Source organism: Lygodium microphyllum, chromosome 8, assembly GCF_053477565.2.
Source record: "Lygodium microphyllum isolate KBCC chromosome 8, Lygodium_microphyllum_v1.1.10, whole genome shotgun sequence".
NCBI lineage: Eukaryota > Viridiplantae > Streptophyta > Polypodiopsida > Schizaeales > Lygodiaceae > Lygodium > Lygodium microphyllum.
The window spans coordinates 102,361,441-102,388,726 of record NC_141142.1 but is presented as its reverse complement, the minus strand read 5'-3'; positions in this window follow the sequence as shown (position 1 = coordinate 102,388,726).

Below are 27,286 nucleotides of genomic sequence, written 5' to 3'. Positions count from 1 at the left end.
TGATCAGATCTCTCAGCATCATTTCTCACCTCCAAAACAAACTTTTCATGGTCCAGTGTCTCTGTTCATCCAAACAAAAGGAAAAAGCCACTTCCTCTTCTGATTCCCTAGCATGTTGTTGCATCACAACCACGAGGTCAGCTTCCATCAACCAGTGAGGCTGAGCTGAATTGGGCCAATGCCACAGACCGCATTCAAGAAAAGGATGATGGGGAGAATCATGATGAAATCATTTCCAGTGTTTCCCGAGCAAAGAGAAGATTGAGATTAACCACACAATTGATGCAACTTATCCCTCCCCTTCCAAGTGCATTAATGCATGGGAACACAATTGTTGATAATGAGTGTGCAACATATTCTGTTGCAAAACTTGCATTAGGAGAAGCTTGTAGGATGGTGGTAGGTACTAAGAAAGAAGGCAATAACGGCACCTCCTCACTCCAAATCCCTCCCCTCCTCTTGCTCGTTATCTTCTTCATGCTCGTGGGGTTGCATACCTCCCCTCATCATCTTCTTCTCTATATCATGCCTGCCTACCTCCCTCATGGTGGAAGTCCCCCCCCCCCCCACGCCTCTGAGGCCGGCTCATTCTACAAGTGTGCCTTTGGTGCCGGAAGAGGTCTCACATTCACTGCACCCTAAGTGCAAGGCCGCCGGACATGACCAGGCTCTCCTTCTCCATTCTCACCTCAAGCTTGGAACTACTAAGATGTTGTGTGATGAAACTGAGGAGATTGGACCCCATGTAAAGTCTCTCGCATCCCTCAAGGGGACCAGCATCATTTTGCACATATTGACAGATGATGCAGATGCAGCATATGCCAAGGCTGTAGAGGCAAGCGCGAAGCCTCTTGAAGAGGTGGCCGATCAGCCTTGGGGCTTCAGCAAGGTACTCCAGATGCTCATGTACTCTAGACGCTCAAGATGAAGTGGAGAAAGCCATGACATCACATGTTTGCAAGGGAGGAACAAGGTCTAAGAGATATGAATGATCTTGGCTTGGTACTCCATGGAAGCTCCAAAAGGGAGCTTACAAGGAAGAAAGAGAAGATCTCTTTTCAAACTCCCAAGAAAGCTGTCATCTCTATAGTACTCCCTGACTCATGTTGTCTTCAATGTTGTACTTTTCCTGGTGTACGTGAGAAAATTAGGGTTTCTTGAGATGGAAAGGGGACTAAATCTAAAAGAAGGAGAGAGAAAGGAAGGATCTAAAAACTAAGCTCTGATATCAACTATAATGAAGGAGACCTAGGAGAGAGAGAGAGAGAGAGAGAGAGAGAGAGAGAGAGAGAGAGAGAGAAGGAAGAAGACTGTAGAAGAGAGAATAAGAGAGCAAAGGAGAGATAAAGATAGGGAGAAGAGAGAGAAAGACAGGAAAAGAGAGAGAAAGAGGGCGAAAGAGGGAAGAGAGAGAGGGAAAGCCATGGGAGCTGAGGGTGAAGGTGAGGAGACAGATTTGTATTTCTCAAAATGGTCCCCTAATCAATTCCTTATACACCTTAAATACCCCATCAATGTAACCAAGTATTCAGATGTGCTAAGCCCGTGTAAGACCCTCTGATCCCATTCTTTACATCAACAAATGTGAAAGAAGTTGGAACGAGCCGAAATAAGAAAAGACTCAATGCATATCTCAAGAGGAAGAAATGATGGCTACTATGAAACCTTGAGTTGAAGCTTTGAATTTGGGCTGAAGCAAAGGATGAAGAATCTCCTCAAATGGTTGGCTATAATACCAATCGAAAGATAGAGTCCAAGTGGAAGCAAGAGTAAAGCAATAGCTATCTGATGGAGTAAAAGAGCAAAAGAGAGAGAGAGAGAGAGACGATATATGGTGGGAACTCCAACAATCACAATATGTAATGGGCCTTCCCTTATTCAAATATCAATAAAAGAATAAAGAATGAAGTGATAGTGATAGGCACCCATTGCATGAAGTGTATAGGTGTACAGGTACTAACAATGTAATGAATACATGGGCAAATAAGCACAAGTGCATTCACCCCCAATACTAAATCTCTACAAATGCCAATAACTTTAATATGCATTCAATGCATCACTCTCATTCTAAAGAGGATAAGCCTAAGCCTTCCTTATAGCATCACTTATAAAAGTGTTAACATACAATGCTCCACCCAATGACGCCATGGGCATTGGCCCACACAAGTCACAATGAACCAAATCAGGACATTCTAATCTTCTACTACCACCACCTCTCTTACGTGACATTTTTGTTTGCTTTCTAAAGAGACAATGCTAATAAGAACCAAGTTCAAAAAAAAAAGACAAAGAAGACACCTCAAAAGCACAAAGATTTCATTCTAGTGATTGATATGTGTCTCAAACATGGATGCCGTAAAGAGACAAATGGTTGTTCAATGATAGCTATAATATGGTCTTTAATACTAGAAACATGAAAAGGATATAGAGTATTAGATATTGGCCCTTTGGCCATAACAAGAGATCCCTTGCAAATCTTCCATACATAATCATTAAAGATGATTCACTAAGCACAATCATCAAGTTATCTTGTAGTTATCAAACTTTTTGTTAAGTTTGGAATGTGTTGTATGTTCCACGTGACAAAAGAAGAACCATTTGGTAGTGATAAGTGTATATTCCCAATGCCAACAACATCATATGCATAGTTATTTCCAAGATAAACACATCCTCTCTTTCCACAACATCATAAGTAGAGAACAACTCTCTATGTGAAGTAACATGAAACTATGTTATAGAATTCAAAAGCAAATTTGGAGACATGTCATTATCCATGGCAACCAAGAATACATTACCCACAGAGGATACACATAAAATATCACCATTATTACTATTGCATGCATTTATCTCTTCTATCTCGCTTTGCTTTTCTCTTCCTTTTTGTCATATCCTCATTTTCCTTTTTTCCCTATTGCTAATTCTTCCACTTGTAGAAATTCTTTTAATGTGTCTCTTATTGTTACAAAAGAAGCATTTTATATCCTTTTTGCTACATGACTCACTCCTTGACTTGCCTCTCTTATGAGGGTTCCCTCTTGCATTTGACATTTCTCTTACTATAAGTGCATTGGAGCTCTTTGACCATGCATTATTCTTTTAGTTCATCTCAGTGAGCAAATTGTTCTCAACATTAGTACTCATTAGACCACTTATAGGTGTGGAGTTACTAATGGCACTCCTAAAAGTATTCCAACTCTTAGGCAAGATAACTAACAAAAACATGACCTTCACTAAATTGTGAAGGACAATATTCTAAGATGTTAGTTAGCTAAAAATAACATTGAACTCATTGGCATGATTACATATTGAAGCCCCCTCCTCCATGCATAGATCAACGAGTTTTTTTGGCTAATAAACTTGTGAGGCTACACATTTTTTTCATATAAATCATCATGTTTTTTCCATACATCATATGCACCATTTGCATTTTTCACATTAAAATATAGGGACTTTGAGAGGTCAGCATAATAGTGGAGTGTGCGGGCTCATTCAATTCCTCCCATAAATTTGGATCCATGTCCTTAGGCTTAATCTCACTATGTTTGATTGGGTTCAGTTACTTCTTCTGGACCAATACATTGTATGTTGCTCTTTCCAATATAAAAAGTTTGCTCCGTCAATATTTTCAATTTTGAATAATGCATTGTTCGAACTCAACGAGGAATACATAATGACAAAAGTATTATGCACACCCAAAAATAGCTAAACTACAAGCTCGAAATAGACCAATGGACAAAATATTGAAGTGTTGTCAAGTTGCCATAGTTGTCTGCAAGATACTCTATATTTACTCAAAATGGATAGAATAGCTCCCATAGTGAATGCTTGAAAGGTATTCTTACTTTTTCCTTTGTTGCACATACATTTGAGAGGAAGAAAATATAGAATAATGGTTTCTCTTCTATTGGAAAGCTTCAATGCTACTCAATCTCTTTGAGCATCCAAAATCTCTTTTTGAGAATCAAAAGGCAAGTTTTGCATCAATTTCAACCAATAATGGCTATCCAAATGAAACTAGATTGAGACATGGAAGCCCACAAATTGAGCCTCAATGGCTCCTCAAGCCAAATAATCTATTTGCTTTAGATATAGAGCTCTCTGATGAGAATAATACATCTATCAAGATGTAGATAGCAAGCATCAACATCGAAGAAGCAGTGTGAATCCTTGATCTTCATGACAAAGCTTCACACATTGTGCTCCTCGCTTCAAGCAAGAGCTCCCATTGATACTGAATGCTACACTGATATTGGTTAAGAGGGAAACAATGGTAGGATGTAAGGTAGAAGTTGTGGTGTAAGAGGGTTGGGAGAAAGAAGAATATAAGAGAGTTATCTGGGTACAAAATGAATGGTACCCTTATCCTTTGTTATCTTCACTTATATATGATTGTACAGTGTGTACATAGACAAGAGATGCTTTGCTTGGCCATTGGCCATTAGCTTTTACTCCAACATAAAGATCTTTGATCCAACTATGTCATGACATGTAGGTAGCAACATTTTAAAGCAGTCATGAACCAAAAGCATTTGCTTCTACTCTTTTTCTTATTGATTCAAACAAAGAAAGTGAGATGGGAGGTAGCTAGACTTCATTTTTTTGCATCAATATGCTCTAATCCTCAACGCCTGTACTTGGCTCACTCTCACTTTCTTTTCCACCATCCCACCATTGATGACCTCTCTCCACCATATTGGTGGGACCTTATATTGTTGCCATATTTCGATAAGATTTACACAATCTGGATGTGTGTGTCCACATACATATTTTAGCTCATTTATTTTAAATTATTTAGAAATAAAAAGAGGATGTCTGAAGTATGTAGATACACTTAGGACCATCAAAGAACGCTTTTCCCTCTTTATGAGGCTTTTTCCCCCGAACTTGTATATATGCCTATTCACTTTAGGGCATACTATGTCTTGTAAATCTTCTCTATAGATAATCCTTAACAACTTTACATTGTGCTCTCTCAAGCTTATTCTTCTTCTTCAAGCTATGTAGATGCAAACTTGCAATCCTCTTTAAAGAAGCTCTCTAAAGGTTCTTTTTGCCCTATATGTGCATTCCTCTAACCCTAAATTTGACAATTGGTATCAGAGTAGGCTTCAACCTCTTGTGTAAAGTCATCAACATCCTCGTATTGATTTTCCAATATTGGGATACGTTTTGATGTGTTCATAGGTTGATAAATAATGTGGGATAGCCCATAAGGGCTAGGATTCATTTAAATTGCTTATTTAATTAGTTTTAGCCTTCATTTATAGTACTACTAATGTTATGTAGGTTATTTCATCATTTTGTGTAGAATCTTTGACAATAGCTAATTTTGCAGTGCATAAGAATCTTATCAATCTCCTTTGTACTATGCTATCTGCCACAGGTTAGCCTTATGCATATTTTCCTCTATATAAGCAACTTTTGCATCAAGTGTAATCAATGGCCATGGTTGACAACAATGTTATATTATGTATGTTGGCTATTGAGGATAAGCTGGATGGAACCAACTATCCATTACGGGCTCATATGATGTGTCATGCATTTGGAACATTGTGTATGGAATTGAGGTTTGCCCTCATGGTGTTTCATAAGTTGTAGGTGCAATAGAAACAAAATAAAAATGGGGTGTTGAGGATGGAGCAGGTTTCTAGTTCTTCTCTAGTTAGTGCTAGAGCACCACCACCACCACCTACTCATGAGTAACTTTGGATAATTGATAAACTTTCTCATTTGTGGAGATTTGAGGCTTCTATCCTCCTACTATTGCATTTGGTTCCTTATGTTGTAGGCTATATAAACTCAATAATTATGGAAAATATAATCATGGGAAATACATGGAAGATGTGCATGTGTAGTTGCAATTTCGTAAGCTATTTCAAATGCAAAACTTTGGCATGCACATTTTGGCCATCTTGCTAGTTTATTGTGTTTGTAGAAATTTGATGTGATGTATTCATTGCCTACTCTTTGTTGGGGGTAAAGGCACCTCTGCCTAGCTACCCATGTATTACTACACTGACAGTATCTGCCATTGCACACTACAGGTGGCGGGCGCCCTTCACCCTATCTTTATTCTTTATTTTTTAGTGATAGTTTGAATAAAGGAAGGCCCAGTCACACATTGTGACTGTTGGAGTTCCCCTTTGGTATGTATATATATATATATATATATATATATATATATATATATCTCTCTCTCTCTCTCTCTCTCTCTCTCTCTCTTTCTTGCTCTTGCTCTCCCGCCATAGCTCTTCCAAGAAAGTTCGATCCTTCTCACCTTTCAACTGGTATCAGAGCATGGTTTCTCAAGCATTCCAACTTGGTTCATGACTCCTTCAGCTTCCTATCAATTGTTGAAAATCAGAGTTTGCAGCAGTAGAATGTGTGCACAAGAGGGAGAGAAGAGCTCAAAGTACAAGAATGAAATCTTGCTTACTAAGTTGCTTAGAGTACAACTTGGGTACACTCTCTCACAAGTGATAGTGACCCATAGGCTGTTTATATAGCCCTTTGCCAGCTAGGGTTAGGGTTTCCCCTGCCCTTAGGGCTATTCACACCCATCTACCCTTATACTCCCTTGCTTACAGTGGGTTTCTATGCCCATCTTCTAACACCCCCCCTCAATGCCAGGGTGGCATTGGATTACATGACATGTAAAAGATCCCCCCCTTTTTGGATGCCTTTATAAATCAGGCTTACAAGGTTGTTCTAGGTAGATGATTTAAATAGTCAAAACAGTCGATCTTCAGATGAATTGGAGACATAGTTGGCCACCAATTCTTTGGGTATTTCAGGAGTGTTGGGGCATTTACTTGTTATATGCCCTGTCTTCTTGCATTTGTTACATTTCATCTTCTCGGGATACTTCTTCCAGCAGTTGTTTACAAGATGTCATTTTTTCTTGCAGAAAGAACATTTAGTGAGAACTGTATGAACCAATACTTGTTCACGGGAATTTGAAGTTGCCTGATTGTTGCTGCTTTCTTTGTGGTTCCTCTTTTCTTCATCCAAACAGGATTGAATGGTACTTGCCAAAGTAGGGATCTGGAATGTTTGTGAGAGTGGTTACAAGAGTAGGGAACACCTGTTTTACAGCTTTTAGGAGAATAGCAATAGCATCTTCTTCAAGTATTGGAGCTTGTACAGAAGCAAGTTGTGCCATAAGTCCCTTCATATGAGAAATGAATTTTTCCAAATCTTCTCCTGAACGGTATTCCAAGCTGAAGAATTCAATTTTAAGGAAGATTTTAGTATTCTTCCCAGTGGCTCCATAGAGCTTTTCAAGCTCATCCCATTTTTCTTTAGCAGTGCTTAGTTGATCAACATGATGAATCAGGGATTCATCTAAGTGTAGCATTATGATTGCTTGAGCCCGTTGGTCATCCTCTATATCAATCATATTTGCAGAGTTTACAACTCTATTGCCTTGAATAAGAGGCCAATACCCTCTCTCCATCATTTTGTATTTTATAAGTACTTGCCATGGATGGAAATCCTTACCATCGAACTTTCGAATTTGAGGACGGACATCAGCATATGTTGTAGTCATTGGGAAGGTCTTACCACTTGTTGGGACAAGGGCAGTGTCTAGTCCCTTACAAACCTTTCACTGAATGCGGAAGCAATTTAGACAAAGTGAAGTCAAAGTTGTAATGAAGAGAAAGGCTGAAAATCATATAAGTGTAATATTTCCAAGTATGACTTTGGTGGTCCTTTCTTATGTGCAAACTTCTTCTGTGGTTTAATAGTCTTTTTAGGTTTTAATGAAGTAAACCTAGACTGGACTTCAGGCTCCTCCTTGTGGTACGGCTTAGTGGATGAGGCTTGTGTTGGACACGGTTTGTCTATGATCTCAATGCTTGTTGCTGATGACTCTGAGGAGAGTATGATAACACTCATGCTATTGATTTTACTGACCAAAGTACTTGAGACAATGTCACTTACGGTATGCAATACACTTCTTGTGCATAATGGTTTATGTGTTTATTTTACACATAACCTTACAACAATGTATGAAGAGGAATAAAAAACTCACTGGTTTTAGTGAATGTCCAGCAAGCTATTCAACTGATGATTTATGATTAGTGTTAAGAGAACACTATTGTCAAGCTTAGTGAAGTGCTTGAATGGAACCAGGTTTGAAGTCGGCTTCCCGATGCTTGGTGATGTCCGTTAATCATGCCCAAGAGCTTTAGACTCTGGAATAGGATTCAGAGACTCTGCTTCAGTGATTAGAATCACTGTTAATGAAGCTCAGAGTGTAAAAATCCCAAAATGTCAAGCCTGGAGCTTGTTGGCTATGGCTGCCCAAAAAAACACAGTTAGGGTTTGGCTTGTAGCAGCCAGCAGAAGAGGAATTTCCCAGAGCCCTCTTGGCTGAGGATAGCCCACTTGGGGGGCTATCAAACCCCCATGATAGTTGCTGGGATTGCGCCGTCTGCTGCCCACGATTCAGCCCGAGATTCACGCCTGTCCAGACTACGCCGTTTTTTCAATGTTGGCAATGCTGGCCTCACGCATGGACAATGTCGGTGCTTGAGCTGACAGGGAGCTGCACCCTGATGTGGGGAAGAAGTCTCCAGAAGAAATCTCAGGCTAATATGGCCTCCTTTGTCCTCCTCAAGTCCTCCAATGGAGGTAGGTTGCAGGCAGCTATGGAGGAAAGAAGGGTAGAATGAAGAAAATGACAGCTAGTGTGCACTTAGTGATGATTGATGCTGAGGGAAGCTGAGGAGATCAGAGATGGCTCTGATACCATGTTGAAAATCAGAGTTTGCAGCAGTAGAATGTGTGCACAAGAGGGAGAGAAGAGCTCAAAGTACAATAATGAAATCTTGCTTACTAAGTTGCTTAGAGTACAACTTGGGTACACTCTCTCACAAGTGATAGTGACCCATAGGCTGTTTATATAGCCCTTTGCCAGCTAGGGTTAGGGTTTCCCCTGCCCTTAGGGCTATTCACACCCATCTACCCTTATACTCCCTTGCTTACAGTGGGTTTCTATGCCCATCTTCTAACATCAATTACCTACACTCATTGGGTCTCCTTCTCGGTAGCCATAGCCGGCTCTCTCAGTCTCCTGTCACTCCCCAGCTTTTCGAGCAGCTACTCGGCCCATTTGGGCACCCTCAAGGCACTCCTTTAGAGGTATTGGAGCTCTCTTTTGTTATTTTACTTCAGTCCACAGGTTTTGTGAAGCAAGGCAACCATGTCCTCTTGCTTCTTGCGATGCCTACTCTCTATCAGTGACTTTGCCCTTCAAGAGGGAGCTCCTGGGGGTCCTTGACTACTCCCCCAACCTTGCCTTGACCTTGCCTAGCCCTTCCACAGGTCCCAGATCAGTTTAGCTTAAAGTCCTACAAAAAATTTGTTGTTTACTTCAGCCCTCCCTTGGCACTCATTGGCAGCTTGAAAACACTTCATTTGGCACTTGGGAACACCCCCTTAATGCTCGACATTAGTGGTTATCATTGGCATTGATTTGTGGGCTGATTTACCTTAGTCTAGGACTATTTTCCATAGTCCACAGGCAGCCACAAACAGTGTTACATCAGCACTTTATGTTTATGCTTGGTTGGCATTGACATTGGTTGCTCGGTTGCGCCCCAAATGCTAGGGGAATATTTTCCTATGATATGAGATGCTTTTGGGGTTGAATTTGCTGAGCCATTGACTATTTTACATTGTCCATAGGCAGCCCAGAACAAGGTATCCCTTTGTCATTACACTTTATGCTCATGCTACATAGTTATTTGATGCCCGATTATGCCCAGTTGGTGCCTATACATATGGGAAAGTATGGTTTGTGTCTATGGTTTTGAGCTTGGATTGAGCCACTGTTTGCTCAGTTTTGGACATTTATTTGCTACTGGAATATTCAGGATTGAAAGCTTAATTGCTTATGTATGGATATGCCTATTGCATTCGAGCTATGTCTTGGATGTATACATTGATGTAGTGGCTCTTGGGGATCGACATAGAGCTTGGATTTGCTCTTGAATCATTGATTGATGCTTGCTTCACATAGCATTGGGATATTTGTCTTTGATGTACTTATGGCATATACTTTGCTTATGTGTGACCGGCCTTGACATGCTTGGCCTATGCCACTACTACATGCCTGTTACATTGTTTGGAGTTGGATGCTACTAAACCTTGCTTTGGCTTGACATTTGATTACCCGGAGCTTACTTTGGCTATTTCTCAGCTTTCCAGAGTTATAGTTTGGATGTACTTGATGTCTATGGATGCTACGTACGGATGCTACATAGTCTATATGCTCATGAGGTCTTATTGATGCTTGATCTTGGATCCTCTGGGCACTGGTGCTATCGTATGCCTTTGTTGAGCTTCTTTGCTTGATGACATACACAGAATAGGGGTAGACCCTTATAGCTTATTCATTCAGAATGTATAGGGACCTACACATAATGTATCTCTTGGAGAATGTAGGTATTATGTGACTTTTGTGGATGATTTTAGTAGGTACAATTGGCTATACATTCTGAAACATAAACATGAGTTTATGGATAGCTTTATGGATTTCAAATCTCATGCAGAGAAAGAGTTCAATGGTTATGTCTCATGCCTACGATTTGATGGTGGTGGTGAATATGTGTCAAAGAAGTTTGATAGGTACATGACTAGGCATGAGATTAGGAGACGATTGACATGTAGTTATACTCCACATCAAAATGAAGTGGCTGAATGGAAGAACAAGGTGATTATAGAAGTAGCTAGGGTAATGTTGAATGAGAAAGATATACCTCTTTCTTACTGGGTTGAAGCAGTTCTAACTACTATTTATGTCATGAATTAGACACCTACAACAACTCGTATACATGAGAAGACTCCATATGAGCAACTAAGCATGACATTAGACACTTGAAAATATTTGGTAGCATTGCATATGTCCATGTACTTGGTGAGAAACAAAAGAAGCTTGATTCAAAAGGAATGAAGGCTATCTTTATTGGCTACTTACAGGAAAGGAAAACTTATAAGTGTTGTGTTTCGTTTACTCATGAGACCTTGATTAGTCATTATGTAGTATTTGATGAGCTAGCATCCTAGTATGGTGCTAATCAGGTATCAATTCATGATGAGTCTTCACAAAGGACATATGTTAAAAATGGAATGTAGGATACTACTACTGCTAGTGGACCTATGCATGATGTATCTGTCACCGGTGTGAGTCCTTGAATAGGTAGATTGCACAGTCATGGATCACAATCCACTAACATGGATTTGTCACAATGAGGGGGAGATTGGACATGGATAACGGCAAAGGGAAGGCACTTGATGATGTAATAGGTTCATTGATATCAGGGTATGATTCCATTGATAGTCTAGATAGTGAGTTTGGAATACCTACAATTGTTACACCTGGTGTTAAAGCAGAGGTAACCTTAACTACAAAGATCAGAGAGAGAAAGAAAACCTATTGATAGATTTATTTGTAGTGGGTACTCAGCTAGACATTATGCACACATGATAGAAATGATGTACAAAGAACGCACATCATTTGCAGAAACAATTAAGGACGAGAATTGGTGTAAAGAAATGGATGAAGATTATGATGCTTTGTTGAAAAATGGAACTTGGGATTTAGTTAATTTGCCTAAAGGCAAGATTTCTATTGGGGATGCAAGTAGGTTTACAAAGTCAAATGTAAATCAAATGGCTCACTTGAGCCAGTTGGTTGTGAAGAGTTATGCTCAACAATATGGGCTGAACTATGAAGAGACTATTGTGAAGATGTCAACTGTATGGATTGTTGGTTGTGAAGAGTTATGCTCAATAATATGGGATGAACTATGAAGAGACTATTGCGAAGATGTCAACTGTATGGATTGTCATGGCATTAGCTACATCCAAAGGTTGGAATCTATATCAGATGGATATAAAGAATGCTTTCCTAAATGGTGACTTAATGGAAGAAGTCTATATTGATCAGCGAATACCTACTGAATATCCATCTTATGCGTGTAGATTGAAGAAAACATTATATGGACTGAAATAGACACCACGGGCATGGAATGCAAAAATGGGCTCATCCTTACAGAATCTTGGATTTCAGATGGGTAAAGCTTATCATAGCTTGTTTACTAAGATGATAGAGAGTGGCTATGTGATTTTGGTGGTTTATGTAGATGACTTGATCGTTACGAGTGATGACACAAATGACATTGATGAGATCAAATCTATGTTGCTGTAGGAAGAGTTTTAGATAAAAGACATGGAAGAGCTGAAATTTTTTATTGGTATTAAGGTCATATGGATGCCTCAAGGAATCTATGTGTTGCAAAATCAGTATGCATTTAATATGTTGGAATGCAAACCCATGGATACTTCGCTAGAGTAGAATGTCAAGTTGATAGTTGATATAGGAAATGAGATTGACAATGTAACTGTACATATAGATGGTTGTGTGACTTATCTTACCATCACTAGATTGGATCTTAGTTATTAAGTTGGGTTGATCAATGAGTTCATGCAATAGCCAAAGAAACCTCATTTAGATGCAAGTGAGAAGGATTATGAGGTATTTTAAGGCTACACTACACTATGGGATGCTCTATGAGATGGTAAGACTCTTGAACTGATAGGTTACAATGATGCAAATTGGGTTGGATGTGCCTACGATAGAAGATCGACAAGTGGGTATGCATTTGGTCTTGGCAGTAGCATGATTAGTTGGAGTAGTAAAAAGCAACCCATTGTGGCTCTCTCGAGTACTAAAGTGGAATACAGAGCTGCAGCCTTAGCTGCATGTGAAGTTATATGGCTAGTTAAGAGGTTGGATAACTTGGCATATGTGTGGATAAACCAGTCAAGCTATACTTTGATAACATGAGTAGTGTGCTTCTTGCTAGTTATCCTATTTATCATGCAAGATTGAAGCACATAGAAGTGCATCACCATTTCATCACGCAAATGGTACTTGGAGGTAAGATGATAGATCTTATCCATGTGAAGATAGAAGACCAAGTAGAGGACATCTTTACCAAATCACTTGGTAAGGATAAGTTTCCTCACTTCAGATTGCTACTTGGGATACATGCTATGACTTGAGCTTGAGGGGGAGTGTGAAGAATCAAGCTCTGTGGATGTATCGACTCTCTCTAGTTGTAGGTTAGCTAGATGATAGGTGTGCCGTAATAATGTCAATCAAAACTAGCCGTACTAGTTAGTCAATGACTAAGTCCCTTTACACATTGTTATGTAGACTTAGATCTTTACTGGATATTAGGTGTGTAAGCTAGAAGGAAGAGAATAATGAAAATGAAGAAGATTAAAGAGAGTACTATGCTCTTCATGCTCCTCATATGTATGTATGTCTCTCTGTCTCTCTCCCTTTCTCAGAATATTGAATAGATCTCCTATCTAAAATACTATCAGTCCAATTTGCATCTTTGTAACCATGCAAATCCAATGGTACATTGGCACCATAGAATAAGGCATAGTCTAATGTGGTCTTAACATAGCACAATGTGTGCTACACTGCATCCAAATGTGGCTTCTGTGGAAGCTGCATAAATCGATTCTCCAAATCAACTATGTCCTTCAAGTCTAGCCTAGTGATTGTCAAATAGATAAGGCTGCCTGCAATCTTTTGATACATAATGACATCCTTAATTAAGCCACCCTCATGTACACTAAGCTTAGCATTAACATCCAGAGTTATAGAAATAGGCTCACAATCAGCCATACCATACTTCAACATATCCAATGCATACTGCTTTGTGACAACCATATACCCTCTAGAGTCTTGATTATCTCTATGCCAAGAAAATAGTGTATCTTTTCCAAATCCTTCATTGAAAATCAGTCTCGAGGAGACCCTTCACATGGTCAATATCTATCTCACTATCACCCATAACGATCAAATCATCAACATATATAGTAATAACCATAATACATGCATCACTCTCATAGACATAGAGTGAGTGATCAGCACATGCTCTACAAAATCCAATATGCTGACAAGGTATTCTACAATCCAATCATGCCATCTCCTGGGTGCTTGCTTTAGTCTATACGAGGCCTTACGAAGCCTGCATACATAATCTAGATAACTCTCATCCACATGACCAGGTGGCTACTCCACATAAACTTCCTCTTGCAACTCCCCATATAAAAATACATTCTTAACATCCATTTGATGCATGATCCAACCTTTTGATGCAACCACTACTGTGATAGCCCTTATAGTGGGTATTAGCTACTAGAGCAAAAGTCTCCTCATAGTATCAATACCATGAGTTTGCACATACCTTTTGGCAACTAGTCATGCCTTATAGTACTCTCAATAGATCTTGACCTTGTAAACCCATTTGCAATCAATACCATGAGTTTTCACATACCTTTTGGCAACTAGTCATGCCTTATAGTACTCTCAATAGATCCGTTGACATTGTAAACCCATTTGCAACCAATAGCTTGACCTACTTGACCTATGTGGACTTGGATCACTACCAAGTGCTTTAGCATCCTCTTGTGTCTTTCGCACACCCGGTGTTTTCATAAAAGGAATCCCAAACTCCTCATCCAAGATCTACTCAAAGCCATTTGAATTAGCATCAACATGAGAGAAACCTGATGATGTAATTTGTCATAATAGGCTAGCCTCCAACTTTCTCTTTACCTTTTCTTGACATTTGTGATGTACTTGGTGGGGTAACCTGTGACCTTAATCTACCAGTCCAAGGTCTATCAATAGGACCATGACTAGGAGACTCTTGTGGCCCACTTAATGCTTGTGACTATTGACCTATTTTTTGCATAGCCACACTCTCATGCTCATCAACCTTAGTGTATTCTGCATATAAATGGCCGAAAATAGGATAGTACCTGAGCACACTATCCAAGAGAGAAAAATGGTTTGAAGAGGAATACAAAAGAATTAAAAGAAAGGTATATGGGTTATTATTGAAAGTTGGATATCTTTGGAGACATGCAAAGAAGAAGAAAGAGGATCCATTGTGAGTCATTAGTGATTAACACTACACAATTATAGGTAATGAAGGAGTTTCATAGAGTCTGTGGACTTTCCATAGAGGTGTTTGGGACACATTTGAGAAGATTTAGAAAAAGTGTTAGCATTAAGGAATGTTGTTTCACACTTTGTGGAATCTTGTAGTAACTTTCGAATGCATTCGATTATGAAACATAGAGATTGGTTGTAGCCAACTTATCCTTTATCTCTTTAAAGGCTAATGTGCCTTTATGAGAGTGTAAAAAGAAAGTGAAGATACTATCCAATGCCCATCAACACTTTACAACTTGAAGAGCACCCAAAATGCAAACTCTTCATGAGAAGATCTATAAGGTTATCATCCATACGGATTTTGACAACCTCAATGTGCTTATCCTCAAGCACCTCCTTCTCATAAAGTTATACTTCCCCTCAATGTGCTTTGTCTTTTCATGAAAAGACATGGTTTCATGACTACTAAATGGCGCTTTGACCATCACAGTGCAATGTAGGCACCTCTCTTGCAATACCTAAGTCTTCCACTACACGAGTAAGCCATGTAGCTTCCGTCAAGCCTCAATAGTAGCTACAACATACTTTACCTCAATGGTGGTAGATAAACCGGTATATGGTTGCATTAAGAGACTCAAGAGATGAATAGTAGGGCTAAGAAAACCTAGATAAAAGATAAAAGGTGGACAATGTTGAGCATTTTGGTCCAATGAAGTCTCCATAAATCATATTCTAAGTTGTCAACATGAGACATGGATGTAGTAGTTGGGAGATGTCATATACCATCCCATATACTATGTCCAATGGGGATTCCTCAAGAACTAGGGTGGTGAAATGAAAATCTAGTCCATCATCTAAAAAGGTACTCACATAGAGGGAGATTGCATTGTAGCCTTACTTGATAAACCAAGGGAAACATCACATAGATTTCCTCTTGCACAAGATTTGGAAAGAGAGTAAGAGAGTATTTAAGTTTTATTGTTTATAAGTTTTGAATGTTATATCTTGAAGTGATCTCCTTCTATTCCATAGATAATAATAATGACTTATGGAGATTTATAATTTGTATAAGATTTGTATCACTTTATGATTTCCAGAGGCTAAAAGTCAATCATAGACCTTATATTTTATTCTAGTAGTAGAAAAAAAAAATTATTTACAAGGATTTATTTGGCTTAGACTAGTGTTCGGGTGAAATAGGGATAATACGTTCATTAGGCTTAATAACATATTCATGAGAAGGGACTCTTTTTACATCCATGGCTATAATGGGGCAATTAATCCAATTAGATATTTTTAGGCTAGGTACAAAGGACTTATGGGATCGAATTCCAATGTGTTTAGGATTTACAGTTTTTGTGAGCCATGAGTATACATACTAATTTTGACTAGTCATTCACATAGATAAGAGCTTGGGGATCTTTTGTTTCAAAGAACCAAAAGGCTTTGACCAAGTTAAGCTTCTCAAGAATCTTGATCCTCTTTATATCTCTCTCGATATATTTTACTTTCTCAACATCAATTAAGTAGTTTCTACTCCATAGTAACCAACTTTCAGCTTGGACTCTAAACTAGTTAGATCCAAAGATGGCTTTGAAGGTAAGCAAGGCAACATTATGTCTAAAGAGGAAATCATTTGATCCACAAGCCAAGGTATATATTACTTGAAATACCTCATAGCTCATAAGTTGATCAAAGAGGCTGCGAGAGAATTGAAGCTTTAATTACTTGACCACAAGAACTTAATTCTAAGTTAACTTAATTTTTCTTATTATAACAATCAAAGAATTGCTAATCTAATATCCTTTTCTCTATAGAGCATACTAAAATTTATAGCTTTGATACCACGTGAAACATGACCGACCCTAAATCATAGGAATGATAGTTTGGTAGTTGTCTAGGGATCCTATCCTAGTAGTTGACATCATCCATACTAGCCATAAGCGTGAGGGCTTAGTCAACTAGGTCTACCTTGTAAGAGAATAATCCAATCTCATCTCATATGGATCAACCTGCAAGTTCCTGATGACTCATTTACAATCTCTAATGTCATACTAGCATCGAGCTAAGATGATCATTATTGTGTAAGCCATTAGAGACTCGAGGCACGCAAGCACCACACTTGGTTCAATGAGAGTCAAAAACAAGGGGAGTCAAGTATCAACCCCTCTGTCCATAAGGCATAGTCTCACACTGGCCTCCTAAAATGGTGCTAAGCTTATTCTAGGACTCAAGCCTAGGATGGTCACAATTCATAGCCTTTTTTCTAAATTTTTGTGATTCAAGGCATGTAAGCACCACACTTGGTTCAATGAGAGTAAAAAATAAGGGGAGTTAAGTATCAACCCCTCTGTCCATAAGGCATAGTCTCACATCGGCCTCCTAAAATGGTGCTAAGCTTATTCTAGGACTCAACCCTAGGATGGTCACAATTCATGGCCTTTTTTCTAAATTTCTGTGAGAAGCCATCCAACTAACTGGATTTTCCTAACCATAGGATGTCTCCATCAAAAGAGTGTCCACCCACTTTCCATATTTAAACATGGTCTATTTTAGTTTTCTAAACAAATATGCTACTCATGGTGTGAAACGTGTAAAGAAAACTTCTCTAATTATCTTAGTGCATAGTTCTTTAACCCATTTCTTACATATAGAGATAAAAGCATTCCCTTGGAAAATATAATATTTACATTGTTGTAATATTTAAAATTGCTTCAAAGAGTAAAATCAACCCAAAACGTAGGCTCCCACCCTGCTCTATTCATTCGGGCCTTCGGATACTAAACCATGTCAGGCTCATATAGATTTCCTTCCCTGTCAAAGGACCAAGTATAAGATTACCTGATCTGACTAGAGCCTCATTAGTTCTCACCCTCCCTAAGAAAGAACCTTCTTAAACGAATGACCTCATATAACTAGGTAGTGGTTGACTATCTTATGCGGTTGTATTTTACTTTGAATGAAGAGTTTCTAGACAAGGCCATAGCGATGACATGCTAATCCCGTTATGGAAGACATGTACATCATTATTTTCATTTGCAAGAATTTTCTTTAACAAAAAATAATCATAAAATTTAATTAAATGAAAATAATCCTTTCCATGCAACATTTACCTTAATCAAATGTAACTTTTTCAATAGAATATTGATAAATTTGTATTCTACTCAATATTTTTGCAATCAATTCATGGCTTGAGTTTAATCTACTTGTGTATATAGACATATATCTAAATATAAAGGATATTCCATTCATTTTTAATTATTAGAAAGTAAAAAGGAAAACTAACAAATAACATATCACTTTGGCTAAGTTAACAATGGATAAGTGCAATAAAATGCATATCATTTGTGAATAAATTAATTTCTAGATTATGATATATTTATTTTGATTTTTGAATAGGCTAATATTTCTTAGCTATTTAATGGCAATTTAAATACAAAATATGCTCAAGGGTTTAGTAGTCTACGAGATAAATTTTAAATATTTTTTAATAATTAAAAACTATTTTCCATTGATGTCTTAAATTTTCTTTAGTAAATTGGTTAATAACATAAGTGAAATTAAAATTTAATATTTAATCTAATTTACTTATAGTCTATTTTATTTATTTATGATTTTAACTTTTAGTTTATTATTTATATTTAATGTTAAATCAATATAAATTTACTTTTCATCTTTAAATTGCTTTTAATTTTAATATTTTAAGCATTTTTAATTATCAAATTTAGTATGCAATTACTTTTATTATCAATTGAGAATTAATCAATGAAATGATAAGTTTAATTCTAATTTACAAAGTTCTTAATGCTAATTTATTGGCTTAGTTAATTTGTTTAAATTTTTTAAAAATAAAATTAATAAACATGAGTTGTGTTGAGTGTCATATTTTAGGGCATTAGGGATGCAAAAGGGACCCATAACTTTGATGCACTTTTGTTAAGCCATGGTAGTCAAAGTAGAATGCTCAATTGATATAATGTGAATGGCCGTTATCCTTTCTTCGTCTATTCTCTCTCTCTCTCTCTCTCTCTCTCTCTCTCTCTCTCTCTCTCTCTCTCTCTCTCTCTCTCTCTCACAGGTGACCCCTCTCCCCTCCTTCAAACACCTTAATCCTTAATATAAGGCTCATTAACCCTTTTGACTTTTTCTTCATATTCTTTTTGTATTTTTCATTTTTGACTTTTTTCTTTTCCTTTAAAAGAAGAAGATAAAATTACAATTTTCTAGTTTAAAATTTAGAAAATAAGTCACTAAAATTTGAGGTAAAATGTATAAAAAATTTTCTACCTTAAAGAGGTGTAAATTTCTCATTAAAATGAGTAACTAACAAGAATATTAAAGTAAGACTAGAAATTAATAATTTAAATAATAGTAGAAGAAAATCAATCAATAATAGTTCAGTATAAATCAAGAATGATCAATAACATTTAATAAGTGAAATTAAAATTTTAGTAAATATTTAAGATAAATTTATAAATAATAAGAAATTTAAATTAATTAAAAAAAATATTAAGGTAAATTATTATAAATGGGATAAAATAAAAATATATTAGAATATATGTAAGTAAAATTGAGATAAATAAGATAAAATCAAATTAATTAATAAGAATTAAAATTATTTTTTTATTAAATTATTTTAAATCAAATCAATAAGAAATGGAGCAAAATAAATAAGATTAAATATGTTCATAAGTATTAAAATATGTATACAAGCATAAAATTTGGTAGTTCACAAATGAGGAGAAGGAAATTCGGCACGGACATGTAGGTTTATTGGAGAAATTTGGCTATGTTACAAATTTTCTTTACCTTAAATATTTCCATGTAAATTTAAGTGACTATCATGCATACTATCAATAGTACATAGCTTTGGTTATAAAATGAAATTGAATTATTATAAAAAATCACTTTTTGAACAAAGTATCTTAAAGAGGAACTATATGTGATGTTTCTCTTTTCTCTTATTCTATTTATGACCATTAATGTTTTGCTAATTCTAGTACTTTATATACACATTTTTATATAAAGAGATAAGCATACTTTGTGAAAAGAGAGCTGTGAAGAATGAGTTAACATCAAAGCTTAATGTAATGAGTGAGTTAATCTAAAAGCTTAATGTGAAGAGTGACTTAACTTAAAAGCTTATGTTTAAAGAAAGTAGTGGTTATAAAAAGATTAGTAGTTTGCCATGAAGGAGACTAGGGAGGAGAGAGAAGATGCAAAAGAGAGACAAAATAGGAGAGAGAAATATTGATGAGGAGAGAGAAAGACTATAATGAGAGAAAAGAGGTAAGAGAAGCCATCAAAGATTGGAGAAGTTGGAGAGATGAATAAACTATTTTGGATATTACTAAATAGTAAAAAAATTATAAGTCAATTACATCTTTATACCTATATCAATGTAACATGGCATTATTTCCCAAGTATATCAAATGTATAGATCTCTTCCCAATTTCTTACATTCCTTCCCTGCCCTAAGGTTTTCCCCCTCAAAAACAAAATGGGAAGCTATCACAATGGTTGAAAGAATGGACATGATAGCATACTACTTTGTTTTATAGTCTTACAAATGATACAAAATACATAGGAAAATTAAATCTTTTATTGAAATGAAGACAAGCATAGAAGCCTTTGTAGTATACAACATCCTTATGTCTTCTCTATAATATAAAACATCTTGATGTCGTCAAAAAGAATCTTGAACCACAAAATCCTCGTGGAAAAGTGTATATAGTTAGTAGACAGCTTGTTGTAATAACAAACCCTATTTTACAAAATCTTAATTTATTTTCCAAGGGTTGGTCTAAATGGGGCATACTATATATCAAAACAAAGCTGTTGAAGAATAATTTCAAGTTATATAGGCAACACTTTGCTAAAAGTAGGATTGAATAAAATCTTCTCTAGAATAGATTGTTGTCTAAATACTATCGGCATGCCCAATTGTGATTATGTCTCAACTAATAATACATTTTGAAGGTAGGGAAACTCATCCAATATACATGTAAGACTCCAAGATGCCTTGTCAAGTAGTAATCCTTTCCACTTAATCAAATACTTGATAATGGACCTAGTGTGAAGCTTCTTTTCACGTTGACCTATGATCTCCTCAGGGACATATTGTATAAGATGTTCTTTATCAGTAGGAGGTAACTCATCTATTGTGTCAACCTAAGTGCCAAAGAAAGGCTCAAGTTGATTGACGTGGAATACATTGTGAATCTTAGTAGACTTTCATCAAGTTGTTGCAATGATTCAATGCTATTTGGTGTTCAATTTGAACATAGTATGTGGTGGCTAGGAGCTTTTGAAGTAGACACAGAGGATTTTGATCTATTATATTGGACTTTCCATCAAACTTAAATAACTAATCTGATTAGGATCTAACAAGCAAGAGAAGAGCCATTTGTTGAGGGATTTGAAAACTACAAGGTCAAATGTTAAGCTCAAGCAACTTAAATAGAGTCCCCCCTAGGAATATCAAAGACTCACTTTTCAAGCTACCTTTAAATATTCCTTTACCCAATGCCTATATATGTACATTTCATGCACTTTGTAAAATAATTAAAAGGTTCATTCATTTTTACATAGGGTTTGCTTAGAAACTAAAACCCTTATCAACTAAATAAGATGTTATAACAAAGATCGAGCAAGTTTTATATGCATTTGGTTTACATGGAGGTAATGTTGTTATTGAATTAGAACCTCAAAAGTCCAAGGATGGAAATTGTGTTCCCAAAAAGCCATTTATTGGTGGGGTAAAGGCTAGAAGGTTCCTAGGCTTTCATGGAAAACTTGGCAAGATAAACTCTAGAAATGGAAGATCAACTATTAAATATAATCAATGGAAATTCCACATGATGCAGTTAAGAATCATGCTAATAATGGCCAAGCTTGGAATAGAAAAGCTAAATTTTGAAAAATACTAGATAAAATAAATTTTTATTGTAAAAAAAAAGATTTGATCTCAAAGATTTCAAAGACCAATTTAATCTTTTAAAAAAGGCAATGATAGAAGCTTGAGGTAATCAATACTTCACTCAGTCTATGATAAGAAGTTGGAATTATTATGTTTCTTCATTATCTAACTCATTAATTAATTTTAATTAACTCTCTTAATTTTTAAATTATATAGCATATATTATACAACCATGCTTCATATTTCATCAAATAATATGGAAGCTTATCTATTTGGTCAACCCAAGGTATGGAAAAATCACATAATCAAACAAGAACAAAACACTTTAGAGACACAAGACAGAGAAGGAAGAGTCAAATCAAATAGTTTATTAGAGGTCATTCAATGATTCTACAAATAATTTTGGTATAAATTTAAGCTTAAAGACACAACTATGCCATGTAATATATCATCTTTAGCAAAACCCATACAACTGGTTATCCAATAAAGAAAAGAGGGGTATCTAAACTCTTATGCAAAGTAGAGATTTTTAGAATGGTTACAAAATCAACAAAGAGAAGACAAAATATGGGTTTCAAGAAACTTTTAACTCTTTAAGACCCTTCAGTTTGATTCTATTGTAGAGGAATCTTTGGTTTCATCTTACTCAATAAGGAGTCTACATTTAAAAATCTATTGCTTTCTATAGCATGAGAGGAGCTTCAAATCTTTGCATCTCCTATATGCGAGAGTAAATAAGAGCTAGGAACTCCAAAGTATTTAGCTCTAGATCCATTGCAACTAGGCATGTAGCCAAAGACCTAATGGCTTCTTCTTCTCCATTAAAATTATCTTATTCACTTCTCTGTTGAGAACTTTAGATCCAATGACTTTGGAAATAGCTTTTAAAGCTATTATTGGTGAACTTGGAGAGCTCAACAATATGATGTGATAAATTTCAGTAGTTTGAATTTTCAAGCTTCTAATAAGCCCTTGACTTTTCCCAAGCTTCAAAGCCCTAGAGCTCTTGGCTCATCTAGAAAGTTACCAAGGCCCTTAATTTCAATCTCCATAAGAATCAAAAAGGTTTTCTTTGTTAATAGATGAAAATCTTAAAGTCACTTATCTAGTAAGCACAACAAAATTCTAACATTAAGCTTGTGAAGATCTTGAAAATATCTTTTAGAGCTTTGGGCTTTTATCATCTTCAAGAAGGCTCTCATCGTAAAGATTTATTGAGTTCTTTGGCTTCTCCTCTGATGGAGGCTTTAGTGTTTCTTTGTATCCCATGCCCTCAATACCAAAAAGGCACTTATCTAATCAGCACATCAAAGTCCTAAAATTAAGCATCTGAAGATCTTGGAAATATCTTTTAGAGCCTTGGGTTTTCATCATCTTTAAGAAGGCTCTCATTGTAAAGATTTATTGAGTTCTTTGGCTTCTCCTCTGATGGAGGCTTTAGTGTTTCTTTGTGTCCCATGCCCTCAATACCAAGTCTTTTTTGGACCTCTAAAAACTATTTTTTTGTGGGTAGCCCCTTTTCATATTCCACAATTTGATCAATACATGAATGAAAGGATATGGAACTATATTGGAAATTCTCTCCCTCAACATCTAGAGTTGCTAGTGGGTATGGTTCATAACTTATGAAATCCTTGTAAATATGACCCCATACTACTAGGATAGCTAAGTAGTAATATTCTATAAGATCAAAAATATGTTGAATATCATTGAGCAATATATACCTTTTTTTGTTTATAAGTTTAGTAGGAAATGTAGGGATACAATCAAGAGGGCCTTCTTCAGTCTCTATACTCAATTTTATCTCCTTTTCTTTTACATTTATGATGTTCTCACTCATAAATATAGTAGAATCAAAACTTTGCACTGGTTCTCACTGGAGATACACAAGAAATCCTATATCTTTTTTTGATCAAAATATACTATTATTGATCCCTATGAAAAGGGCAATTGTAAGAGATGGAAAGCAGAGTATATAGGGGCACTATAAAAGGTGAAGGTACCAATCATTTTGTAACCAGTTTTGTATTCAATTTTGACATTAGTACAAGTGTATTTTCTTGCTTCATCTTTCTCTTTCTGTCCTTTCATGGTTGCCAACCATCTCTTACCTACTTTCCTATTTTTCTCTCTCCATTTCTAGTATTTCTCTCTCCTCGACTAGACTTTCTCTCTCCTCTACACTCTTCTTCTCTCTTTCCTGTGGTCTTCTCTCTCCTCTTTCTCTCCCTTCTCAGGTTCTCTTCCTGACAAGTGGTATCATAACTTAGGCTTTTGGTCCATTTGATTTTCTCATTTCAGTCATATTTTCTCCAATTTTCCACCATTTAATATTGGACAACAGATATAGAAGCCACATGGCATGTACTTGCAAGTGTTCTACTTGGAGCAGAGACTAAACATGGGACTCTGACAAAGATCTTAGAGAGATTTGGCCAAACCATGGCTATAATGGTAGGTCGTGTATCCATTACATGCTATTTTAAAGGTAACTTGGTAAAATATGGGTTAAATGAACTTAAGAGAAGAATAAACTATGGTTACTTTTTGCAAAATAGCTTCTCCTTCTTCATGTCTATGACTTCTGTGGATCCATCAGCCTTCAACTTCATCTTTCTCCACAAATCTTGCCTCTCTTCTCCAACAATGGACTGTGTAGAAGGCTTCTAGGCATCAAGTACAACTAGTTGCATACCGTTTTGCCATGTCTTGGTGGTGCCACATTAGTAGAAGAACAGCCTGAAATTTGCATTGTTTTGTTTTCCTGGATAGTAGTAAACATGGTAGCAAACTCTCCTTAAGAGGTTGAGTAGATTACTTCTATTCTTCATCCATATCAAGGTTAGCATCCTTGACAAGCTATGGAGCTTCCTATGGCTTCAAATATGGACTTCTTATTCTTCTCCAAACCCTAACTATGCAGTCCATGGGCAACCATTAAAGCTTGAACAAAGCTTTTCAATTTCAAAGGGCTTTTACTTCATTTCATCTCTGGAGTTCACCTATAGCAAGATTCTCTCAAAATTTGAGCAAGATTAAAGACATTGGAGCTTTCTTCAACTCTTCAAGCTTCCATGGAGGATACATTTGGGGATTTTTCTTCAAGCTTGACATTCTTTGTTTTTGAAGTATAAAGAGAGCTAAAGTCTTCCCATTACAAGGATTCTACGTGGTTTGCTTCTTCATGGCCAACATTGAAGCTCATATATTGAAGATTGAAGGTTAGTTCTCTTCCATTAAAGCAACATGGAGCTTCTTTTGTTGAAAGCGTCATCATATATTTTCTTCTTCAACTTCCTCAATAATTGAAATATCAAGAGGCATTCTCTTATGTTGAATGCACAATGATAAGCTCTAATCATAGCTATCATTTCAGCAACTTCATTGTCTTCTTTGAGTAAGGCTCTTCAACCTTGGTAAGATTGAAGATTATGGATTTAGAAGTAACATTTCGGGGCTTTTGATGGAAACAAGCTAGAAAGTCATTACTCTTTTTTGAGCTCTTGGATTATAAAGCATTACTTGTTACATGGGTTATATTGATGACATGTGTGATGGCATGGGATCTTCAGTTAGCCACTTAAATGCTTATGTTGATTTGTTTATAGCAATGTCTTGCTATTGTTGGCAGTGGTGATAAGATGATGCTCGTGTTGGCATTGCAGATGCTTAAATTGGCATTGGTTGATTCATCTTGGCAGTGATTCCATTCATACAATGATTATAGGATATTACTTCTTCATTGTAGTCATTAAAATGGGTGGTCTGGGACTTGATTACTTTTCATTGATCATGAATTGATATCTTAGTACCTTACAGAGTGTCTTCGGTTCTATTTGTGAGTATATAAGGTTCAATAAGGTCAAAGTTGGATTTATAGACCTCTTATAAACTCATTCAAACAAGGCATGTTGCAGACAGTTTCAACCCATCAACTTTGGGCTATCATATATTTTTTTGACCTACTCTAAAATCTAATATTAAGTGCTCTATTTGAAGAGGAAAGTGTTAGCTTTGATTTGAATCAAAAAGTTTGTCGATTAGTGTTGGGGTAACAGGCCTCTGGGCCTACCCGTGTATACTGTGACCGCCCATTCTTTATTCATATATAATATAATAGTGCAATAAGGCTATTAGTTCAGTTGGATAGCACCTACATTGTGTGTGCTCTTCTCTCCCGCATCTTCCTCTTCTCCTTCTCCACTGCCATTGCATCCCCTTCAACTGGTATTAGAGCGGGTCTTCAAGAGCTCATCCCGACCTTCCACATGAGATATGAGATCTTTATTCTCACTCAATTTTCAGCTCAACAAGGTTTTCATAGGTTGTGGGTAGCCATAGCTCACACCTCTTGGAGCTTCCTTCACCTGGATCTTGCTTCCAGCCTATCAAGGCTTGCTGAGGCTTGGTGTAGGCCTTCTTTGGCCCCCATTTGTGCCCCCTTTGGGACCCATTGTTGACATGTGGGATAGCAGACCCCCCTAGCCAGCTCACGTTTTTTTTTGCGCTTGTTTCAAAATCTGGCCCAAAAATCACTCTTTTTTTCATATCTCTGGCATTCGGAACCCGATTCACGCAAGGTAAAAGTCTAAGTTGGGATTTTAGCACGCTCCGGAAGCGATGGTGATGTCAAATTTGCCAAATTCTAATGATAGAATATTCTACAACAAATTTCAGGTCTAAGACAGCATGTATTTGTATGCTTATGGCTTATGTGATGCTTCTAATGATATCTATTGATACCGGATCACTTGTGGATGTTATACCTCTTATGTGAGACTCATTTGGAGCTGATTTAGCTCAGCCATTGACTATTTTGAACAATACCAAATCTGTCCAAAATAGGGCAACCACATGTTACTTCAATTTTATGCTCACAAGTCTTGGCATTTGATGCCCGATTATGCCCGGTCGATGCCTATACATACGGGAATGTATGCCTATGGTTTGCCTATGGATTTGAGCTTGGATTGAGCACTGATTTACTCAGTTTACAGAGGTCATATGCTGCTAAAAACTTCAGGGGTGAAGCTATTTATGCTACAGTTGGGTTATGCCTATTGGTCACGGGGTGCTCCCGGCTACTCGGTATGATGTCATGATGTATTTGGACTACGCCACATGTCTTGTTTATGCTCCGAAATGCTTTTGAGCTGAGATTAGAGCTTGATTTGGGTTCGACTGTCACTTCTTTGCAGCTGGCATTTCATCTATGACATGGTCTATGCCTAGGCTACCCAATACGGGTTATGATGTCTTGGTGAATGCTTTATGCTTTGGCTGTGGATGGCAGTTGTTTGAGCTTGTCTCAACATTCATTTAAGTATTCCCTTGAGCAGTTGGACATTGAATTGGCTTTTTCCATTACGACTTGGCTT